General features: G+C 39.6%; 1 long non-coding RNA gene across 1 annotated transcript in view; it reads left to right on the top strand.

Annotated features, from left to right (window-relative positions):
* Positions 1–14,608, top strand: part of LOC121065312 — a 343,045-nt gene extending 328,437 nt beyond the window's left edge. The window contains exons 13-14 of the long non-coding RNA XR_005816986.1: positions 1,700–1,807; positions 13,336–14,608. This is a non-coding gene — a long non-coding RNA (uncharacterized LOC121065312). The remainder of the gene's footprint in view (positions 1–1,699; positions 1,808–13,335) is intronic.
* The last annotated feature ends 5,654 nt before the right edge of the window (positions 14,609–20,262 follow it).

The raw sequence follows: 20,262 nt of genomic DNA, 5'->3' as shown, positions 1-20,262 counted from the left end.
AACACTTCACTCCTTTCTCTTCTGTTTTTCTTTTCTTCCCATTAATTTTTACATTCCCTATCACAGTAAAGTCCCACTCAGCACTTTCAACCCTGTGCAGACCATAACAGAATAATGGAGCATCTGAGTTCATTATTGTGCCTACTTTTTGTTTTATAGGTTAGTAACTTGGGAAACATATTGCTTCATTTTTTTAAGACATTGATCATCTCTTAGTTCTTTTCAGTTTCCCAGATGTGTGGTACAATTAACTGAAAGATACTGTTCTTCTGTCCCATTTTTCTTTTTGTAAAAATACATTTAGTAGCATTTTTTTTTTCACAGGGTTTAATAGGAAAACTACTTTCCTTCCAGCTCTCATCTACATACACATTTCTGTTCTTGGAGTGCCACACTGAGTTATATCCTTTTCAAAAAATAACCTCCCAATCCCAAAATAAATTGGACTCAAATCAAGTATTGCTCTGTTAAATCTTAGATCTGATTGGGACCCTATATGTAGCAAGCTTGGAATTCACATTTCCCTCCCAGATGTCACAAAATGGTGTCTGCTTGCAAAAACTGAAAATCTTAAAGACTGCTGTACAAATACAGCTGCTTTCTTATTTAGTGGAGCTAGTCACAGGCAGCATATTATTCTCACTTTCCAAAGCCTGCTCTGGCTTACGGATTTGCCTCAGGGCATAAAGCATTGATTCTGATCTGCAAACTCACGTGCGGTTTAGGTGCTGACCGTCTATGGGCATCATCATTTCACATACTAAGTGTCTTTTGGGAGGTTCAGAGTTGCTTCAGCTCATGTTGTATTTAAGGTAAGTGCAAGATAAATGGAAAGAGGCAGCAGAGACCTTGAGAAAGATGCTCCCCTCTCTGCAATATGATAATATGCTTGAGCTTTGTTGGGATACTTGCAGTCTCCAAATGTTTGGCAACTGAACAAGTCAGCCATAATCTAGTGTAAAACTCATTTATTTCTGTTCCCAGAAGAGAACAAATGAAGAGGCTGGAGTACTTTTAATGATCTTTAACTATGTATGGATTTTGAGGAGGCAATAACATTGTTCACTGTGGCATGTGCTTTAGGTTTTAAATGGTGGAAATGTACCCAGACGGGACATGTTCAGGTCCACTTCATGACTGTACTCTGCAATGGTTGGTGAAGTACCAGTATGAGGGCTGTATCTCTTCTCTTTTCTCTCACCCCATCCCAGTGGCAGGGCTGAGCAGATGAAAGCTTATATCTCTTCTGAACAGAAGCACACCACTCACAGGAGCTCTGCAGTGGCTTAGACTGATAAATGGGAGCCCTGACTGAGAAAGGCAGCTGGCTGTTTCATGCTTGACTGGTTGATTTTGCTTACTGATATATGAAGCAGAGAGAGATATGCCCACCTCTTCCTCTGCTTTTCCTGTATTTTCCTACTAGTGTAATAACCAGTAGAAGGAAAGGAAAAAGAATGTGAGGGAGGGAGATGGCCAAATACAACTTCCCATTTCCTTTTCATATATCTAGAGTGTAGATATATATGTATATGTATATGTAGTGTTCATATATCCACTGTACTTGACCCCAAAAATCTAGCAGGTATTGGCTCTATTTTCTGCACTCTGCTCAGTCAAAAATACTAATTTAATTGAACACACAACTTAACAACTAGGCAGTTACTTGATGACATTTTCCACTATTATTGTTGTCTAGGTACCTTAAACAAATCAAGGCTGTGGTCCAGCATCAGAGAAGGTCCACTCCAACTTCCAAAGAGGATGACAACAGAGCCCTTGACTGAGGAAAAGAGAAGTTGGAAAGGTAGAGTGGCAGTAGCAGACTCATATTCGGTCCAGTAAATAGGTACGTGCTTAAGCTTAAGACCACAAGCAGCTGCTTTGAATTAACTTAGGTGAAGAAAATTCAATGAGAAAGTTAGTATATGTGAAGTTAAGTACATATACAAGTCTTTGCAAAACTAGGTCTTAAGCCATACTCGGTGATTTGTTGTGATTTGTTAGTTACTTTTTGTGTGCCACTCCATGTGGGCTTAGAGACAGACTATGATTCAGCTATGAACTCTGAATAAGAAAATGATAACTTTGTCTAGTATTTCTCAATTTACCTTTTTTATGCTGTAGGTTTCATAAACAGTAGAGAGAGACCTTTTGAAGGTTCTAACAAGTTGCATTGGTGAAAGCAGATTTCAGTCCACACAGCCAAATTTCTTCATAAAGGTGCTCATTGTATTCCTAAATCCATAGATCTCAAAATAGGTTTAAGTCACTCTGCCCAAGAAGGAAAAGGAGAATTGTGTCACTTGCAAACATGTTATGAAGTCTTGAGCTGTGAAGTGCAGAATCATCATTCAGGAGTGTCACCTTCCCCTTAAAAGAGTCAGATTGGATGGTACACAGTGCTGCTTAGGTTCTAGACAGGCAAAGCAAAGCTGTTGGAAGACGTAACATGAACACATGAATCATACATTAGCTTTTGAACAAGAAGCTTTTTCCGAGAGTTTCTCCTCCCCCAAGGAATTGTTAGTTGCATAGGAGATAGCACTAAGGTAAAGTGTAATGCATGGTTTGGGTTGCATATATGGAAAATTGCAAAACAAAAGAGTAATGGATTAATTCAAAAAATGTTTCAATTTCTAGGAATACTAAAGAGCAAAAACTAAAACAAAAGCAACCAAAAAAAACCCTCCTCCAGGCCCCCAAACCAAACAAGCAAAGCACAAAGGATGTGGCCTTCTTGCTGGTAGCTTGTCACTGAGGCCTGACAAAATTTACATGCACACACAAAACCTGTGTGTGGACTGTTTTTAAACTGGATTCCAGCTGTGTTTTTAATGACTAAATTGCAGGGTCAGATGCGTTGTCTGTGAAGCCTCAAAAACTGGACTGAGTACTGAGAAGCTGTGTGGTGGGAAATAAGGAAGACACTCTCCCCTGCAAGCTTGGGAGATGGTTCCAGGTGCTTATTGGGCTTTAGAATGTTAGCTAAAGTAGCAATGCACATATCACATTTAGCCTTCTAGTAGATGTTTGGATGCTGTAGTGGGAAGACCCACAGAGCTGTGGATCCCTAGCATTATACCTTTCAAATGAATCATGGCCGTGTCTGCCCCGATATAGTCCAGTGCCAAAAGTAACACCAAAGGGACCTCTAAAGTCTAGGGAAGTGTGAGAGCGATTCATATGGATTTGCTTGTCATGGTAAATTATCCTTTAAAATGTGCACATATACTATTAGACGTCTAATTAGCTGGCCTTCTTGTATGTATTGGCCTCAGTACTGCCAGTGAAACAAATATCTAGATAGAAGACATAGCGAGAGTTGATTAATATTGTGTGGCTATGATAGAGTGAACTTGCCTAATATGCTTTTGCCAAATTTACAATACCATGCTTCTCAGATGGAAGCTCTCAATAATTATAACAAGTAGATCAGTAGCCTTTAACCAAGCTCAAGGAAAATTCCATAACTATTACTCAGACTTGTGCTGTGGCTAATGGGCACATAAATGCCACAAACATTTCATCTTACTTTTATGAAACAGAAAGCATTACTCTGTAGTTTGACTGATTGCCCAAAGAGATGTTTATACAATAGCCAGTCTGCTTACCATCATCCTGATTATATTGTCAGTCATTTGACCAAATGCCTGGAAATCTTAGCAACTTGGAGAAATGCCAAGCAAAATGGACATTTGATCAGATTATTAGGACATTTTATTTTCTTACCGTTTTAGTTTTTTTTTGTTGTTGTTGTTGTTCTGTACATGTAGACAATGCTTTACAGTTTCTCCGTCTCTGCTATAGGAAGATGAGATTAATTTTGATTCCTTTGACATTACAACTCATCTAACTGTGCTATATAAATGAGAATTAAAGATTGCTGAGCAGAAGGACATATAATTAGTGCACTTTTTCTATCCTTGGGCATATTTTCTTTAGAAAATACTGTGTCTTTAGCAATTAAACACAAGACTGTAGTAACGTTGCATACTTGGAATAAACTGTTGACTAAAGCAGATAGGCCCAGGTGCTGCTCAACTGGTGCATTCTTCTTCTTTTTAAGTTTTGGTTATATAGAGAAAGCACTGTCAACACTGTGTACTACAGGTCTAAAGCCAGGATTTTAATCTCAGGAATTACCGCTGGCACAGCAGTATTAATGTCAGTGGTTATTATGTTTTAATTATGTGCTGTACTTAAGCACACAATGAACATGTTTTCTTACTACAGAGCACTTGATTAGACTTCATGGAATATGGAGGGATCTCAAACTAAATTTCACAGGTGGAACTGTTTACACACCTGATATGAGCAGGTATGTTTTGCAAGTTATCCAGTATGGTGTAAATCAATCTGTTGATCACAACAAACTTCTGTGATTTTAATATTGTAGGAACGATGGTAAAATATGGGTGCTCTGAAGCTTAAACTCCAGCTTTATCTCGGCAAACCTTGAAGCAAAAATCCAGATTCTCTTCTAAATATAATAAGTTGAAAACTTACTTCACATAGCTGAGTTAAGATCAGTCAAAAACAAAGAGGGAAACACAAACATAAACTCTCCCTGAAAGACAGATAGAATGCAGTGGGTGCGCTCATGAAACCATTCTAATATGAAAATAATAGAACTCAGTAAAGTAAATCCATAATGTTCTCAGTTTTTGTTGTTACTCATTGCTAATGCCAGTGGGAGATTTTTCTTTTTAATTCTGGAAGAACTTGAAGGATTTAGTCTCTAACAAAGAGAGGTAATTAGAAAGAGGGTGCAGCCTGAATCTAGGAGATGATAATCTGAGTCTATAATGTGATCACAAAAAAAATTAAATGAGATTTTGTTAATCTAAAGTAGAAATAAGCTATATCTAACTGAAAAATAATGCTAATAATTCCACAGCAGAATAAACATTTGCATTAGACTCCAGACATCAATTGCCTGTTATCCAGTACTAAATGGAAACACATGGAGCTAGATCAGGGTGGGAGGAGGAGGTGGCAAGAAGCCCCAAACTCCTTTTCATTTCAGGTTTGTACTGAATCATGGCCACTGCTAAAATAGCCAATAAAGCTGAGCCAATTCAAAACCATTCACTTCAAGGCTGAAACATCTCTCTCCCTCCCCAACTTTGTTCATAAACATGCTTCAGTCAGGTGTTAATTACAATCCCCAATAAAGCCTCAGAGCTTCTCAGATTCTCCTGGGGAAAATGACTGGACTCAGCACTTTACTGATCTGTTTATTTTACTTTACTGCACTTTAGTTACCCCAGCCAGCTTTCTACATGCAGAGGAGAGGGGGGGGAAAGCCCAACATGCAGAAGAGCCCAGGGAAAGGAAAGACTATCACTCTTCCAAACTGAACAGTTTAAATGAGAATTGCTTGCCCGTAGTGTGTTGATTGAGTGTTGAAGTGTTTGTTCTTTCTCTGCGGACCTGACCTTTCAATATCCTGAAAAGTCTGTTTCTTGCCAGGTCAATCCAAGCCATCTTCTCTTGTGCCATGCTTTGCAGGCAAAAAACAAGTGCAAGAACATCTTGCCACATTTTATTTATTATTATTAATAGTAAAAATTATTTGCTAATCTTTGATGATGTGATCAGCACTGAACAAGACACAGAGAAGCGCAGAGCATACCCTGAGGAATTTATAATCTTGAAGACAAACATAGATGAGACAACATGCACTTGGAAGACCCTGAAGTGGATGTTGACCTAGAATTTAGAATGAATTAACTGGGAGTGGGAGATCATTTCTTACTGATACACAGCCTGTTTTAAAGAACAGACTTTTTTATTAGGCCTCTAGCAAGGAAATGTCATGAAAAGTATGCATGTTTGTGCCCTCTGGGAAATTAACAGGGCCACACTCTTACTTTTCTAACTGTGGCAGAGTGCTGTTGAGACAGATGCAGCCCTGTTAAGTTACATTGGGTGGGCAGCTGATCACAGAGGTAAGCAGGCACCTGCATGTTTCAAGACATGCCAATACACAAGTTTTTCTGAGTTTATAGAGGACTGAATATGGATTTGAGATCTAGTGTGTCAGTTTGTTTGCTCATTCTTGGAATGTGCATTTTCCTTTGGTACAGAAATACTGGTGTACAAGTGAGGAGAAATTCCAGACTTTTTATACCACCTAAAGCGAGCAAACCAGAATATTACGATCTTAAAGATTTTTATTTTTTATTTTTTAGATGGCAAATTAACCTCACTTTTAACAGTGGCTACTTAGGTACACATACAGATCTAACAGCAGAAACATAATTTTTAATTAAGGGAAGCACTACTTTTTTTTTTTTGGTAACCTTTATTCCTGTTTCCTGTTGAGATTTTACAGAAACTTTACTGTTTGAACTGTTGGGCATTAGTTTCTGGAAATCAGGCAAATTCACAACCAAAGACTTGTCTGTACAGGTAAATTACCAGCAGTAAGCTAAGATGTGGATTGATGTTGCCTTAGCTACTCTGCTCTGAAACCCCATATGGACATTGAGAGTGCATACTAAGAGTTTCTTTGTATGAAGTAGCTTCCTCAAGTGCATGTTAAAGTACACATGCAGGGAGCAGCCAACATAATGTAAATTCACGCTGTAGCTTGTAAATTCACACCCCACCTTCCTTGTATAAGCAAACCCATAGTCAAGGCCTTGCATTCATTCCACTGGCATAAACCTGAATGAATAGATGAACCTTACACCTTGCCCTGAAGGTAAACATATTTGGACTAATGTGATGCTTAATGGAGGGAATGCTTTCAGGAGCCAGGGCACAGCCCTAGATAGTCTTGAGAGAGTTAATAAAAATAATTCTGGAATTCTCAATGACCATAATGTTAGAGGGAGATCACCTAGCAGTCTTGAAGTACATGAGCATGACTTGAAATACAGTTACAGACTTCTTGCCCTGTGTGTCTTCCCCTAGTTTTTGAAGGGATTCTCATCAGATAGTAGATTTCTCTACCATTTTAGGCAGAATGAATATTATTTGTTTCCTGTCTTTGGCAGTGAAAGTTACAGGAGTGCAGCTAATCTCAGACCTGCCAAGTCTCATGTAGCTGAAAAGAATTTCTCACAGCAGTCTCCGGGCCTTTTCTAAAAGTCTCATTCTCTAATGACTATTCCTCAAAGGGTTTCCATGAGACATTTAAAATCTTTTTGATTACTTTAAACTGTCCTTCCAAATTGCCACTACTTGACAGCCCTGTAAGCCACAGTCAACCAAGGCTGAGCTGATTCCCATCTGCAGAAGAGTAGCAATGGTGATCCCGTCTGCTCAGGTTTCACTGAAGGTCAAAAGCAGTCTACAGACTGGGGGGCCCTCACTGAGTGGAATGAGTATCTCCCTTTCCTCCTGCCACTGTTACTTTTGCAGGAATATACACGGAGCTGGCTTTCACATTTTATTAGATTCTTATGTGAAAAGAGTGCCTTTGTCCAAACATGCATGAGCCATCAAGCTGTTTTTCCAGCTTCTGTTGATGGCCTCAGGAACCCATGTGCAGAAAGTGATGTTACCCAAACACCAAACATATATAGTTTACTGTGAAGTATTTATTCTTGATGAACAGTAAAAAAAAAAAAAAAAAAAAAAAACTACTTAGCTGTCAACAACTGGGGCTACAGCAGTTTTGTTAAAAATGCTCACTTTTCTGTGTTTTGACTATAAAGCTTAAAAAAAAAAAAAAAAAGTGAAAACAACATAGTGACTAGAAGTTTCTTCCTGCCTCCCTGAACATGCCTACATGTGAAGTGGTATTGATTGCAGACTGAGGAGGTCACAGTCATGGACTACCTACTACAGTAGTGGAGACAGAGTGACAATGTAGGCTTCAAAATGAGCCAAGTACAAGAGCCCTTGAAACCTCTGTATATGATCTGGTTATTAGCTCATGCCATAGGTCATGCTGCCATGTCTTCAATGCTATATTTAGCCAAGCCAGATAGAATAATTCTTGCACAAATCTATGCTTTTCTGTGCTGCAATCGTACCTTCATTTTGATGTCTAGGCATATCATTCATTCTTTCAACTTTGGAATTATGTATCTACTTGAAGTTTTAGTTACCTGAAATGCTCATGAGGCACTCCCAGGGGACATCCTACTTGTGTCAGAAATCCCTTATGGTGGATTAAGTTCTGTGGAGATTTCTCTTGCTGCTTTCCTCCCTCTGATACAGATGTATCTTAGGTAACTAGCTTGAACTGAACAGCTAGCTCTTCACCAGCGAATTTTAGAAGAGATCAAACCAAGCCCAGAGAGTGAGCACAGCCTGTATGATGACACACCTGCCAAACTTGGCATTCAAGAAATAACCATGGGCTGCCATCCTTCTTTGTTATTGGGTTGGATTCTTCTTGTTTTAAGTATCTGTGATTTTATTGTCTCTATTGAATGCTAAACTGTGTGCAATATAGGGTAAAGCCACGCCATTTCAGTAGATGCTAAATAAAGCAATCTTACTGCTAATGGCTTGCCAGAGTTGAAATGCTTCCTGATGCCCCTCAGATTAGCCTCATGTGCCACCTGCTCCAGATGTATGTTTTGTATCTTTCAAAGGATGGCCTAAGAATATTCTCACTGAGGCGGTCAGCTCCGGGGCAGAAATGTTCTGCAGCAAAGCGGGGAATCGTGGCGTGCAGGGGATTCCCTACATTGAGGCCCCTTGAGGCAGCAGAGGGAGCTGCCAGGACCCGGCAGTCTTCACAAGGGTGGCTGACGAGTCTTGGTCAGAGACAGGAGTGCCCCTCCTCTGTCATACAAAGGCAGCCCCTGGGGAGTGCAAGCGACAAGGAGTGCGGCAAACAGGGCATGTGGAGCATCAGGGTGTGCAAAGTCAGCCATTTTGTGTTCTGGAAACAGGGGAGGAAGGGCCTTCTACAGCAACAGAAATGGTGTCCACCCACCAAGTCTGCCTGGCTGAGGCTGAAACCCAGACCGGGTGGCCACAACCTCCCCAGGCAATTGCCTACACCCAAATAGACCTCCCGAGGATTGAAAGAGCAGCCCAGACCTTCAGTTCCAGGGAACTTCAGTCTCTGAAAGTCCCCCAAGGGCCTGAAGGCAGAGGCGGGTGTCATGTGTGCACATGTGCCCAGCTGGATGAGCTCTTCAAACAGGTGGCTCTGTTATGAAAGGAGCTCACCAGACAGCGTGGCATTCAGTAGTCTGAGTGGGAGATTGACAAATGGTGTTATAAATTGACACGGTCTGAGCAACAGCCCTGCCTTAAGTCCAGGCAAGGGTTAGGTAAACATGCTTGCAGCCCAGAATGATCACATTTGAAAGACTCAAAGGATGAGGGAGAGTGGACCCTTGTCTCTGATCAGAGCTGCAGGAGGAGTCTCCCCCTTGCCCCTGAAGGGCCCCTGCACTATAGATATGATGTTCTAGAGCTGGAGAGAGGAGACTCCGGGAGATCTAGTAAATACCTCAGAAAGGCCAATCATAGGGAACTTAGAAAGACCAACCACACAGAGTTGGCTCAGTCTCCTACCTGCATCAGAACCAGTACCACAAATAAGGCACAAAGGGTGTTAGTCATTGGAGATTCCTCTCTGAGAGGCACTGAGGCTCTGATTTGCTGCCCGGACAATCTCTCTGGAGCGGTTTGCTGCCTGCCTGGATCCATATTCGCGATATTATAAAGAAGCTACCAAGTCTGATGGATCCCGAAGACCACCATCCCTTCCTGCTTTTTCAAGTAGGATCAAATGATGCTGTAACAAGGAAGCTCTGAAATATCAACAAGGATTTTATGTCCTGTGGAAAGATGTTGAAGTGATAGGGAGTGCAAGTAGTGTTCTCCTCTGTCCTCCTAGTTGGTGACTGGTACCCAGGAAGAAGGAGATGAATGAACCGTGTGAATGATTGGCTGTGAGACTGGTGCCCAAGGTTTCGGGTTCTACAACCTTGGATGCACTTTTGAGAAACCGGGCATGCTGATGCCGAAAGGGGTGCAGCTGACCAAGTGGGACAAGAGTGTTCTGGGCAGTAAGCTGGCTGGGATTATCAGAAGGGCTTTAAACTAGATGTAGTGAAGGAAGGGGATGCATCTCTGAGTGAAGAAAGCATACCTGAGAACATTGTCACTCTAAGCAACAACAGGGAAATACTTGTGAACTCTCCCAATGCAATCAGGAAGGGTTCTGCGAAGGTGATATAACCGATAGCCCAGCAGAATTGCCTCTACACCAATGTACACAGCATGGGAAACAAGCAGGAGGAGTCAGAAACCATGGCATAATTAGACAAATGTTACCTGATTGCTATCACAGAAACATGGTAGGATGGATCGCAGAACTGGAACACTGGAATAGAGCGCTACAAAATCTTCAGAAGAGATAGGCAGGGAAGGAAGGGAGGGGGTGTTGCCTTCTACATTAGGGAAGGGATTGGCTGTGAAGAGTTGCCTCTGAGAAACAGCGACGGACAGGTTGAGAGCTTGTGGGTGAAAGTTAAGGACCACACCAATAAAGGACAGCTTGTGGTTGGGGTCTACTACAGGCTGCCCAATCAAGGGGAGCCTGTGGATGAAGCATTCTTGCTTCAACTACAAGAAATATTGCACTTGCATGCTCTCATCTTGATGAGGGGCTTCAACCACCTGGATGTCTGCTGGGAAAACTATACAGCAGGCTGTGAGCAATCCGGGAGATTCCTAGAATACGCTGAGGATAAGTTTCTGGTCCAGGTATTAGACAAACCAATGAGAGGAGAAGCGTTACTTGACCTGGTGCTCACCAATATGGAGGAGCTCATTAAAGAGGTCAGGACTGGAGGCAGTCTGGGCTGCAGTGACTGTTTAATGTCTTTGTAAATGACATAGACAGTGGGATCAAGTGCAGCTCAGCAAGTTTGCAGATGACACTAAGCTGAGTGGTGCAGTTGATACAACAGAAGGAAGGGATGCCATCCAAAGGGACCTGGACAAGCTACATGAGTGGGCCCATGTGAACCTAATGAGGTTCAACAAGGCCAAGTGCAAGGTGCTGCATGTGGGCTGGGGCAATCCCAAACATGAGTACAGACTGGGAGAAGGACTTGGGCGTTCTGGTGGACAAAAAGCTTGACATGAGCCAGCAGTACACACTTGCAGCCCAGAAGGCCAACTGCATCCTGGGCTGCATCAACAGAGGAGTGGCCAGCAGGGTGAGGGAGGTGATTGTGCCCCTCTGCTCTGCCCTTGTGAGGCCCTACCTGGAGTGCTCTGTCCAGGTCTGGGGCCTCCAGCACAAGAAGGATGTGGAGCTGTTAGGTCCAGAGGAGGGCCACGAAGATGATCAAGGGACTGGAGCACCTCTCCTATGTAGAAAGGCTGAGAAAGCTGGGGATGTTCAGCCTAAAGAAGAGAAGCCTTTGGGGTGAAATTATTGCAACTTTTCAATACTTAAAGGTGGTTTATAAAAAGATGGAGAGTGACTTTTTGCTCATTCAGATAATGACAGGACAAGGGAGAATGTTTTTAAACTAAAAGAGGAGAGATTTAGATTAGATGTTAGGAGGAAATTCTTCACTCAGAGGGTGGTGAGGCACTGGAACAGGTTGCCCAGAGGAGATGTGGATGCCCCATCCCTGGAGGTGTTCAAGACCAGGTTAGATAAGGCCCTGAGCAACCTGATCTAGTGGGTGGCATCCCTGCCCATGGCAGGGGGGTTGGAACTAGATGATCTTCAAGGTTCCTTTCAACCCAGGCCATTCTATGATTCTATGATTCTATGATGCTATGATGCTATGATGCTATGAATATGACAGTATGTACTAACATATGTTGGGAACCAACTCATAGTAATCTACTTTCTGGGTATTGGTCCCCAGAGGGCTGCCATTCAATTATTCCCCCAGCACAGGATGTAAGAATTTAATTCTTACAAACTGCAGAAATGCTTCTCCTGACAGTGGATCTGCCAGTGAAGCCGCACTATTATGTAAAGACAGCAGACCAAAAAGTGCTTCTTTCTGTTCTAATCATTTGCCCTGTCTCGTGCTGCCAAGCTTATGAAGGTATCCTTAAAATAAATAAATAAATAAATAAATAAAATTGGTAACCACCTTGTTAAGCTCTTTGTTTTATCTAGACATGCAGGGTACTACAGTCCACCCTGCTCAAGACATCTCTTCACATCTCAACTGCTTATTGTGCTGCCCATATTTCACAGCAACTTGCAGCCCAGTTTTTCTAACTGTCCTTGGGCTGTGCTTGCATTGCAGAGTTCTAAGGTCATTCTGAATTCAGTACAAGCAGCATGAAACAGTGTTATCTGCTCTGTTTTGGCATCTGGCAGAAGTGAGTTCCTGGTGGAGGTGCAGAGCATGCTGCGGTCAGCCTTGAATACGACACCACAGTTTGAGGGAACTCCAGAGACTCTTGCTGTCACTTCTCTGTTTTGACATGTGTGTGAGCAGGTTGTAGCTGATAGTTATGTTAATAAAGTATTTAAGCTAGGGAATTGTATTCCAGGTAAATTTCAGGTAATTCCTACTACCTTTCCTAAAGTTCTTTAATTCTATTAAATATCATTGTTTAAGTGTTTAATACATGAATGACTCAGTAATATTATTGCTACATCAGGCCACAATGGAAAGAGACCAGCTGCATAGCATGGTTCAGCACTTGTCTGAAGCCTTCACGTAACATGGCCACTAGTGCATACTGTACTGAGAAAGGGAATATTTGGCTGAACTGCCAGCATTATTCCTCATTCTTTCTGTAAATGCCACAGGATCTGCAACTAGTAGCTAGTTAGTCACAGAGTACCTGAGAAGGGATGTGTTTGTGGTCTCTGAACATTGTGTTGTTAAACTTCTCTAGTTAGCAGCAAAGTGCCGACATATTGAGCACATTAATATATTATATATTATTATATATTATATGTATTATATATATAATTATATATATTATGTATATATATTATATACAGGAAGTATCCCACACCATTATTAAGGAAAGTTGAAGTAATGTATTGCAATTATAAGAGCCTGAAATATGGCTGACTTACTGGGGGACACCATGTTTGGCTTCAGTGATGGAGCTGAAAATCAGAGACATTTCTGATTCAAAAATGCTCTATGTGAGTTGCAGGTTTGGGGAATATTGACACAAATTCTGATTTCATTCAAACATATGTAATTTAGTTAATTATGACTAGATAGAATCTGTCCCTCATATTTATTTATTTATTTATTTATTTATATATTTTCACAGGAGGGCACTGTTCTCAATTGTACTGCTGGAAGTTTGAGTAAAATGAGATTCACCATGTTAGCTTAAATCTTAAATTGACCCTAATGTAAAGATTTGAAAAGAGTTTGATTCTTCATCTTTTGTTCTCTCCAGATCTCTGGATTCTAACTGGAAAAAAAAACTGAAAGGAAGTAATGTGACCTGAAAGAAAGGCTTCTCCTGTGACGTCTTCATACCACAAAGATTTAGGCCAAGTTTTTGAAGTACTTATGCAAATTCAAAGTGTGTTTGCAGAAAACAGTTTGTATGGTGAAGGTCTGGGTTCAGGCCATTCTCCCACTGGTTAAGAATGCAAGTTTGAAGGAGGGCCTTCGTCTCCTATAATAGTACCCTCATGGCAAGGCTAAAATTTATGGCCACATTCCATGCTCAAATTAATTGAGAGGACAACTACAATGTGGATGCTCGGCTGGAAAGTGTGATATCTTTCCTTGTATTTTATCCTTGTTAGTATTTTAATGGATATTTTTAAAAGCCCTCTCAGAATGTTCCATTAAACTGTTCTTAGGGTGGTCTGCTGGGATTGTGGGTTTAGGAGTAAGGAACTGGATTCAACCCTTTCGTTTCTCTGGAGAGTGTTTTAACATTTAGGAAAAATAGGTATTTATCATCACACCATCTGTTCTTTTTTTTTTTTTTTCCATCAGCTGAAACCTTTATGCAAATCAGCTAGCCAGCTTCAATCACTTTTTTTTTCTTTTTTTTCCTTTTTTTTCTTTTTTTTTTCTTTTGCTTAGAACCCTGAAAATATGTTAGAGATATTTTAGATGTATCCTTTTATCTTGTTTTATGTTCCTACAATGGGAAAAGGGTTTTCTGAGTAGAATAAAGATGTTTTTTTGAAGGTGCTCTTGTATAAGTCCCATAAGTTCCCTGTGCAGTCTGATGTCAAATAAATACTCAAGACAGTTGTAAAGTTTTATGATATGTCTGCGTTGCAATCAAGAGAAAAGCAGGTATTCTCAGTACTTTCTGAAATTGCTGTCGTGAACTGAAATCCATGCCACCAATCCTGCCTTTGGTAACTGGTTCAGAAATCACCCTCCCCACTATGACTGGCACACCGTCCTAGGCTGAAAAACATGAGGTTAATTACAGGATTTGCTGCATATGTCATTGATATTTTTGTAACTAACTACTTAATTCCTTCTTATTGTGCCTTGTATTTACTAAACACATTTATTAAATTCTATGGATGGATCGCCCCTATTTCCTTCAATCCTCTAAGTTCAGATGAGACGCTGTGTTAAAAGCCCAGGTGCTCTGGGCTCTTTCAGTATTCAGTGGAAAGTGGTATCTCAAGAGCCTAAGAGTGGTAACAGAGAATGGCTTCTGCCCCAGGTGCCATTGTTTGGTGTCTAAAACCAAGTAGGGTGACTTTGAGGTTCCTTGTGCCACTGTAAATAACACAGTGCTGATGCAGTCTCTCAGTAAGGTCTGTTACACAAAAAGAAAAAGTAAGACCTTACAAAAGTAAGGTCTACCTCACAAAAAAACCTGCAGTTAAAGTGCCAACAGCTACAAACTATCCTTCTGTTGGAAGGTGTAAGTGGGGAAGAATGGAGGATGTGGAGACAGCAGATGTTAAAACATTGTCAGACCTCTTGCTGTAGAAAGCTGCACCTGCCTGTAGAACCTTTTCTTATGCCCACTAATAGTTTTTCTTCTCTCTCCCTACTTATTTCCTTTTTTTGCCATTTCTAAGAAAGAAAAACAAAATAATAAAAAATCTCTAAGCAGCACCAATTTCTGAATCACAAAACCTCTAACTGGCTTGCTGCTTTGTCCCCTTCCTAGTAGCTATTTTTCCACAATAGTATACGAAATCCAGATACTTGGGAAAGGTAGAAGAAAAGAGAAAAAGAAAGCGTTTGTGTGGAGGATAGACCTAGAAATCAGAACCATGCTGTGTAAAATTGTTCCAGCTGTTTCTGTTTTTATTGACTGTTTCTTTTGGATTCATTTCTCTGACAACTGCTGCTCATGTGAGCAGGAAGGCATGCAGCATGACATTGCTGTGGGCTGTGCGGGGTCCGAGGGCCAGGAGTAGATGGAGAGCGAAGGGAAAAGAAGAGGGTGTGGTGGTGAGGACATTTATGTGGGACACATCAAAGCACATCCTTGCAATATGTTACAGTAACCCAGGAAATTCAGTGCAGATGCACTGAATAACCTCATGGCAATCCAGGGTTTGCCATACTGTTACAGCAGCAGCTGTCACAATACTTGATTTTTTGAATTTCAGTGAGTTGCTTCTCTCTCTGCTCTCTCATACAAATCCATTCTCTTTATTTCAGTTTTCTCTCCATAAACTCTTCAGAGCAGTCTTGCTACACAGTGTCCCATGCAAATGAAAATAAGTATGCAACAAATGAGTTAAGCTGTGCCTCTTTTATAAGCTGGGAAGGAGTAAAGAAATTGATTGTTATAGCCTTTTTTGATTTGCTTGGATATGACATTAAAGGGACTGTATGAACATGAAAATAGTGAATTATCTAATTCTGTCCTTGAGGGGAAATAGCAAGAGAGATTTTTTTTTTTCCCTGTGGGTAGATACTCATCTTTCTTTTTGGCAATATGAGATAGCTGCCCCAGTAACAGAAACACTGGTTGGAAGATGGAAGTTAGGAAATGCAGTTTCAGATGTTCAAATCAGTTCACTTACTAAAGGGAGAAAAATTTAGAAAGAAGTCTGAAGTCTTGCTGAAGTCTTTTTATTTTATTTTATTTTATTTTATTTTATTTTATTTTATTTTTTGTGCCTTATCTTCATCCCTTGGAGTCACTCCGCTGTAATCAGGGGCTCCTTAAGCAACTGGGCAGTATGAAAGGGGTAGATCTTGGTATTTTTTGTTCCATACACAAAATGACACATGCTCAGATGTTCATATAAGTGGTTTGGAATACACACACACACATTTGATTCGGCTACTGTGTTGTTATATCACGTGTGCATATATCAGTGACTTAGGTCAGCAATAAGGCTATCTCTAAAAAAATGGTGGATGTTAATTTTTTATTTGGTAACCAATGTAAACAAATAAAACTTTAACGAAAAACTTTAAATGAAGAGAAAATTTAAAAATTGATCTTGTGATGTATATTCATTTGAGATGAAAATTTTAAAGTATAAATATAATGTGTATATAGATAAATGCTTTGTATGTTATTAAGCATTACTTGTTTCTTAGTAATTTGTACTGGAACTCCTTCTTCCGTCTGTCCCTGGTTTTCACCCATATGTGGAGCCTCAGTGTGTCCCTGATATTTGTCAATGTGTCAAAACTTTGGCACAAAGAGGAGGAAAATAGACCCCAAACTAGAATCTTCAGTCAGAATACACTGAAATCATGTGGATTAGATTCAAATCACAGAGCCAGTCATACCTCTTCAGATTTTGATTAGAAGTTAAATTCAAGACTGCAGGGCACATAGCTGTATAGTTCATTGCAGCTTTAGCTAAAATCAAGAGCAGAACCATAGACCTGCTTTGAAAGAAGCCATACTTCTTCATCCAAACTGACATGTCACCATTAACAAAAGCAGCATCTAAATACAAATATCAGGTAAGTTCATTCACAGTGTGAAGACACCAGTTCAGAATGATACAAAAATTAATGTTTTTGATGAATTTAACAGATCATGCTAAATTTGCTTAAACTTGACATTGATTTTTTGAACTGGGGTCTATGTCCATAATGCTAGCTTTCCTTAAAATATGTGTACAAATCAAGTTTCTGTGTAGCAAAATATGTAGCTAATATGATACTAATACATAGTTTTGTGCTTAATATATAGTTGTCTGCTTAATGTGTCCCTTAGTATGCACTTACTTGCTTTTACCTGTGTTTTTTACCCATGGAGGGTTTGTGACTTAGGAGTCACTATGAAAAAACGGTTCTTTATGAGCAATAGAGATGCAGTGTGAGATGCCCGTGAGTCCCTGCACTCTATGTTAATGCTCACAGCAAACCATTAACAAAACATATGCATTTTTTCAAAAAGTGAGAGCAGAACTGAACTGTAAAAAATATTAGTGATATATCTTTTGTGACTATACATTTCCAGGCCATTGCCTTATCTGTCAGACATTCTCCATACAGTTATTTGAAAGAAGTAGGTGGGGAATAATGGGAGAAAATTTTTTGTTGTTGTTGTTTTGTTTTGTTTTTTAAAACCAGATTTCTGGCAATTCTTGGCTATGGATGAATTAGAACTACTAATATAATAGGCATTTTTGCAGAATTCTGGGATGTTAGTTTTAGGTCTCAGAGAAATGTTTGAATAATCAAATAAAAAGTTTGAATAAACAAATCAAGTCACCACCAGACATGAAATAGCTCCATCTTCTGAAGTCCAAAACTGCATTGACAGTCATTTATAAACTGAATTTGATTGCTCATTCCTAACAATAAATGCCTGCAGCTCTGGAGATCCTCCCAATGGTAAGATTATTATTAGAATTGTGAGGATAAACCATAAATTAATATATATGAGGATCCTCTCCCTTTCCCTTATTCTTTCTTAGGCTTATTGGATGAGAATACTTTCCCAAACACTCTGCAAATCTAAAGTCCAGACTTCTGCAAGCATACTGCTACTGGCACACAAGCACTAATGTTGTTTTCTGGTGACCTGCAAAAATCTTTTTCTGTTTTTTGATCAAGAAAAGTGTCTAAAAGTGATAAAGAACTTAAAAGATGTTTTGTGTTTTGTTTTCAAAGCAAAAACTTTTGATCACTCAAAGATGCTAGGGGGTTCTTTTGTTCCTACCAGGGGTATGTCATACTCTCCACTTACTCTTTTTCAATCACTGACTTTTCCTTTCCCCCTGCCTAGAATATACCATAAAAATAATTTTGGTTGTGGTTGCAAATTCTGAAATTTTAATCATTCACCCAAAAGTTTTGTTGTTCTGATTGATTTTTTTTCAGTATTTCCTCTCATATTAAGACAGCCTTTGGTCTTCAGAATATTGTTATTTCTTTGTCTACATTTATTTATTTTTTTTTTCTATATTTATTTATTTATTTTTGTCAGGAACCTGGTAGGATTATATTGTGGGAAGAACCAAGTGTTGGGTAGGCAGGTTGTGTTGGGCCTGGAAAACACTGAAGCAGGAATTTTGGGGACTGAAGCCAGTCAGTATACTGAATTTTATTAAAAAGATGGGGATGTGTGTTAGTAAAAGGAAGCTGGTAATTGCAGTTATACGGGGGGGAGGGGGGGTGTCAGGGACTACTGAGTGCAAGCATGGCCTCTGCACATGACATACTGGTTTCTTTGGGCACCTAAACTAGTGTCTACTGTGCAAACTTCTGAACAACCCAGTTGATGATTTCCTTATTAAATCAAAACACAGCACTGAATATAGGGTAAAATATTTCTCACTTCCTAATGTTTAAGTCTTCCTGATTTGTCCTGGCACATGTATACCTGCACAGAAATGCTTTTCAAAGTCCGTTCTCAGCTGTAGATTCTTTTCCACAGGAAAGCGGGAAAATTGGACACCAATCCAAAAACTGACATACATTTTCACAAACCCTGGATGCTGTCACTTTCTTGCTGCTTATTATATTGAACAGACTTGCCCACGGGAATCTGCTGTCTCTGATATAAAGTCATGATGTCTGTATTCTGTGCTTGCTTCACCAGTAACTCTAGCTGCCTTGTGCCTTTCTAACACCACAGTCACTGCAATTGTGGCTAGACTGGACAAGGTTAACCATAAGCCTGACCTTGAGCAGATTTGTGCTTTACTATCTTAAAAGTTAATTGCCAGGAAAATTGTCTAGCAACTATTGATGCAAATCACAGAAATTGTCCTGGATATGTTAGGTCTGGTTACTTCTCTCTGTCTGAAAAAAAAAGAAAAAAGAAAAAAGAAAAAAAAGGTACCTGTTTCTTTTACAGTTCAGACAATCTAACTAATATTATGGTTCTGGATTAGTTTTCTGTGCTAAGCATTTAAAAGTTTTCTTGAGATTAAATGAGGGATAAACATGAAAAAACACTTTGGTAAAGATAGGAAATCAGTGCAAAGAGAAATGGATAGAATTGTGACCAATGCTAATCAATAAAACATACATTTGGGATGAAATAAACTAACCAGAGTTAAGAATAATAAGGTAAAATGTAATTTACTTAGAATAGCATACAGATTTTCTGGAATGAAAGGAGGTCAGTTCTTTCAAAACCTTTCTAGGCTTGCGTTTCTACTCTACAGTGGTTTATTTATTTTTTATCCCTTTCTAAGCGCTAGCCTCCTTTTGAACATAGTTGCAGCTTTTACTGCTGCGTTTTATAGTGCGTTCCACAAGTTAACCCTTTCTAAATAGATTTTTTTTTTTCCAGGCAACCTCAGGGTACAAGAGAAACTCAAACTATAGTGAAAATCTTCTAACTATAAATGCTCAAAACCTCACTAATGAAATAGTAACAAGCAGCCTGACATTTCACTTATTAAAATAAGGGGTGGAGAAAAGGAAGGAAATAGTAATTTGTTATTTTTTTTCCCCTGATTTGCTAATATAATGCAAGTTCTAGAATTGAATTAATTTCTGGCACTCCCCATGCTCATGTATTCATCAATATGAGAGCCAGACAATGATAGGAGGATAAAATAATCCAGATGTCTTCAGTTCATGCAGAAAAGAGTGAATGTTCTTTATCACATTTGCAACTAACTGTACATAAATAAGGTTAATTTTCTCTAAAATAATATCTGTGTGCTTTTTAGTTAAGGTTGTTTTTGAAATCCAAAGGCAAAGAGATGAAGCTTAACAATATATGTAAGTTTGCCAGGAACTGGCTGGTATAAACGCATATATATATATATATATATTGATATGCATTTTTCTATAATTTTCAGGTGTGAAGGCTGTTACAGAAACATACACAAATGACATAGAAAATCTGCATCTTTCTTCCCTTTGAATCTCTACCCATACATTTCTTCAGATTTCTTGCTAACAAAATGATTTCCCTGTTTATGTTGATGCACCCATTGTAATACTTGTT

This window comes from Cygnus olor, chromosome 2, assembly GCF_009769625.2.
Source record: "Cygnus olor isolate bCygOlo1 chromosome 2, bCygOlo1.pri.v2, whole genome shotgun sequence".
In the NCBI taxonomy this organism is placed as follows: domain Eukaryota; kingdom Metazoa; phylum Chordata; class Aves; order Anseriformes; family Anatidae; genus Cygnus; species Cygnus olor.
Note: the sequence above shows the minus strand (reverse complement) of the source record. Positions and strands in the feature narration are given on the sequence as shown.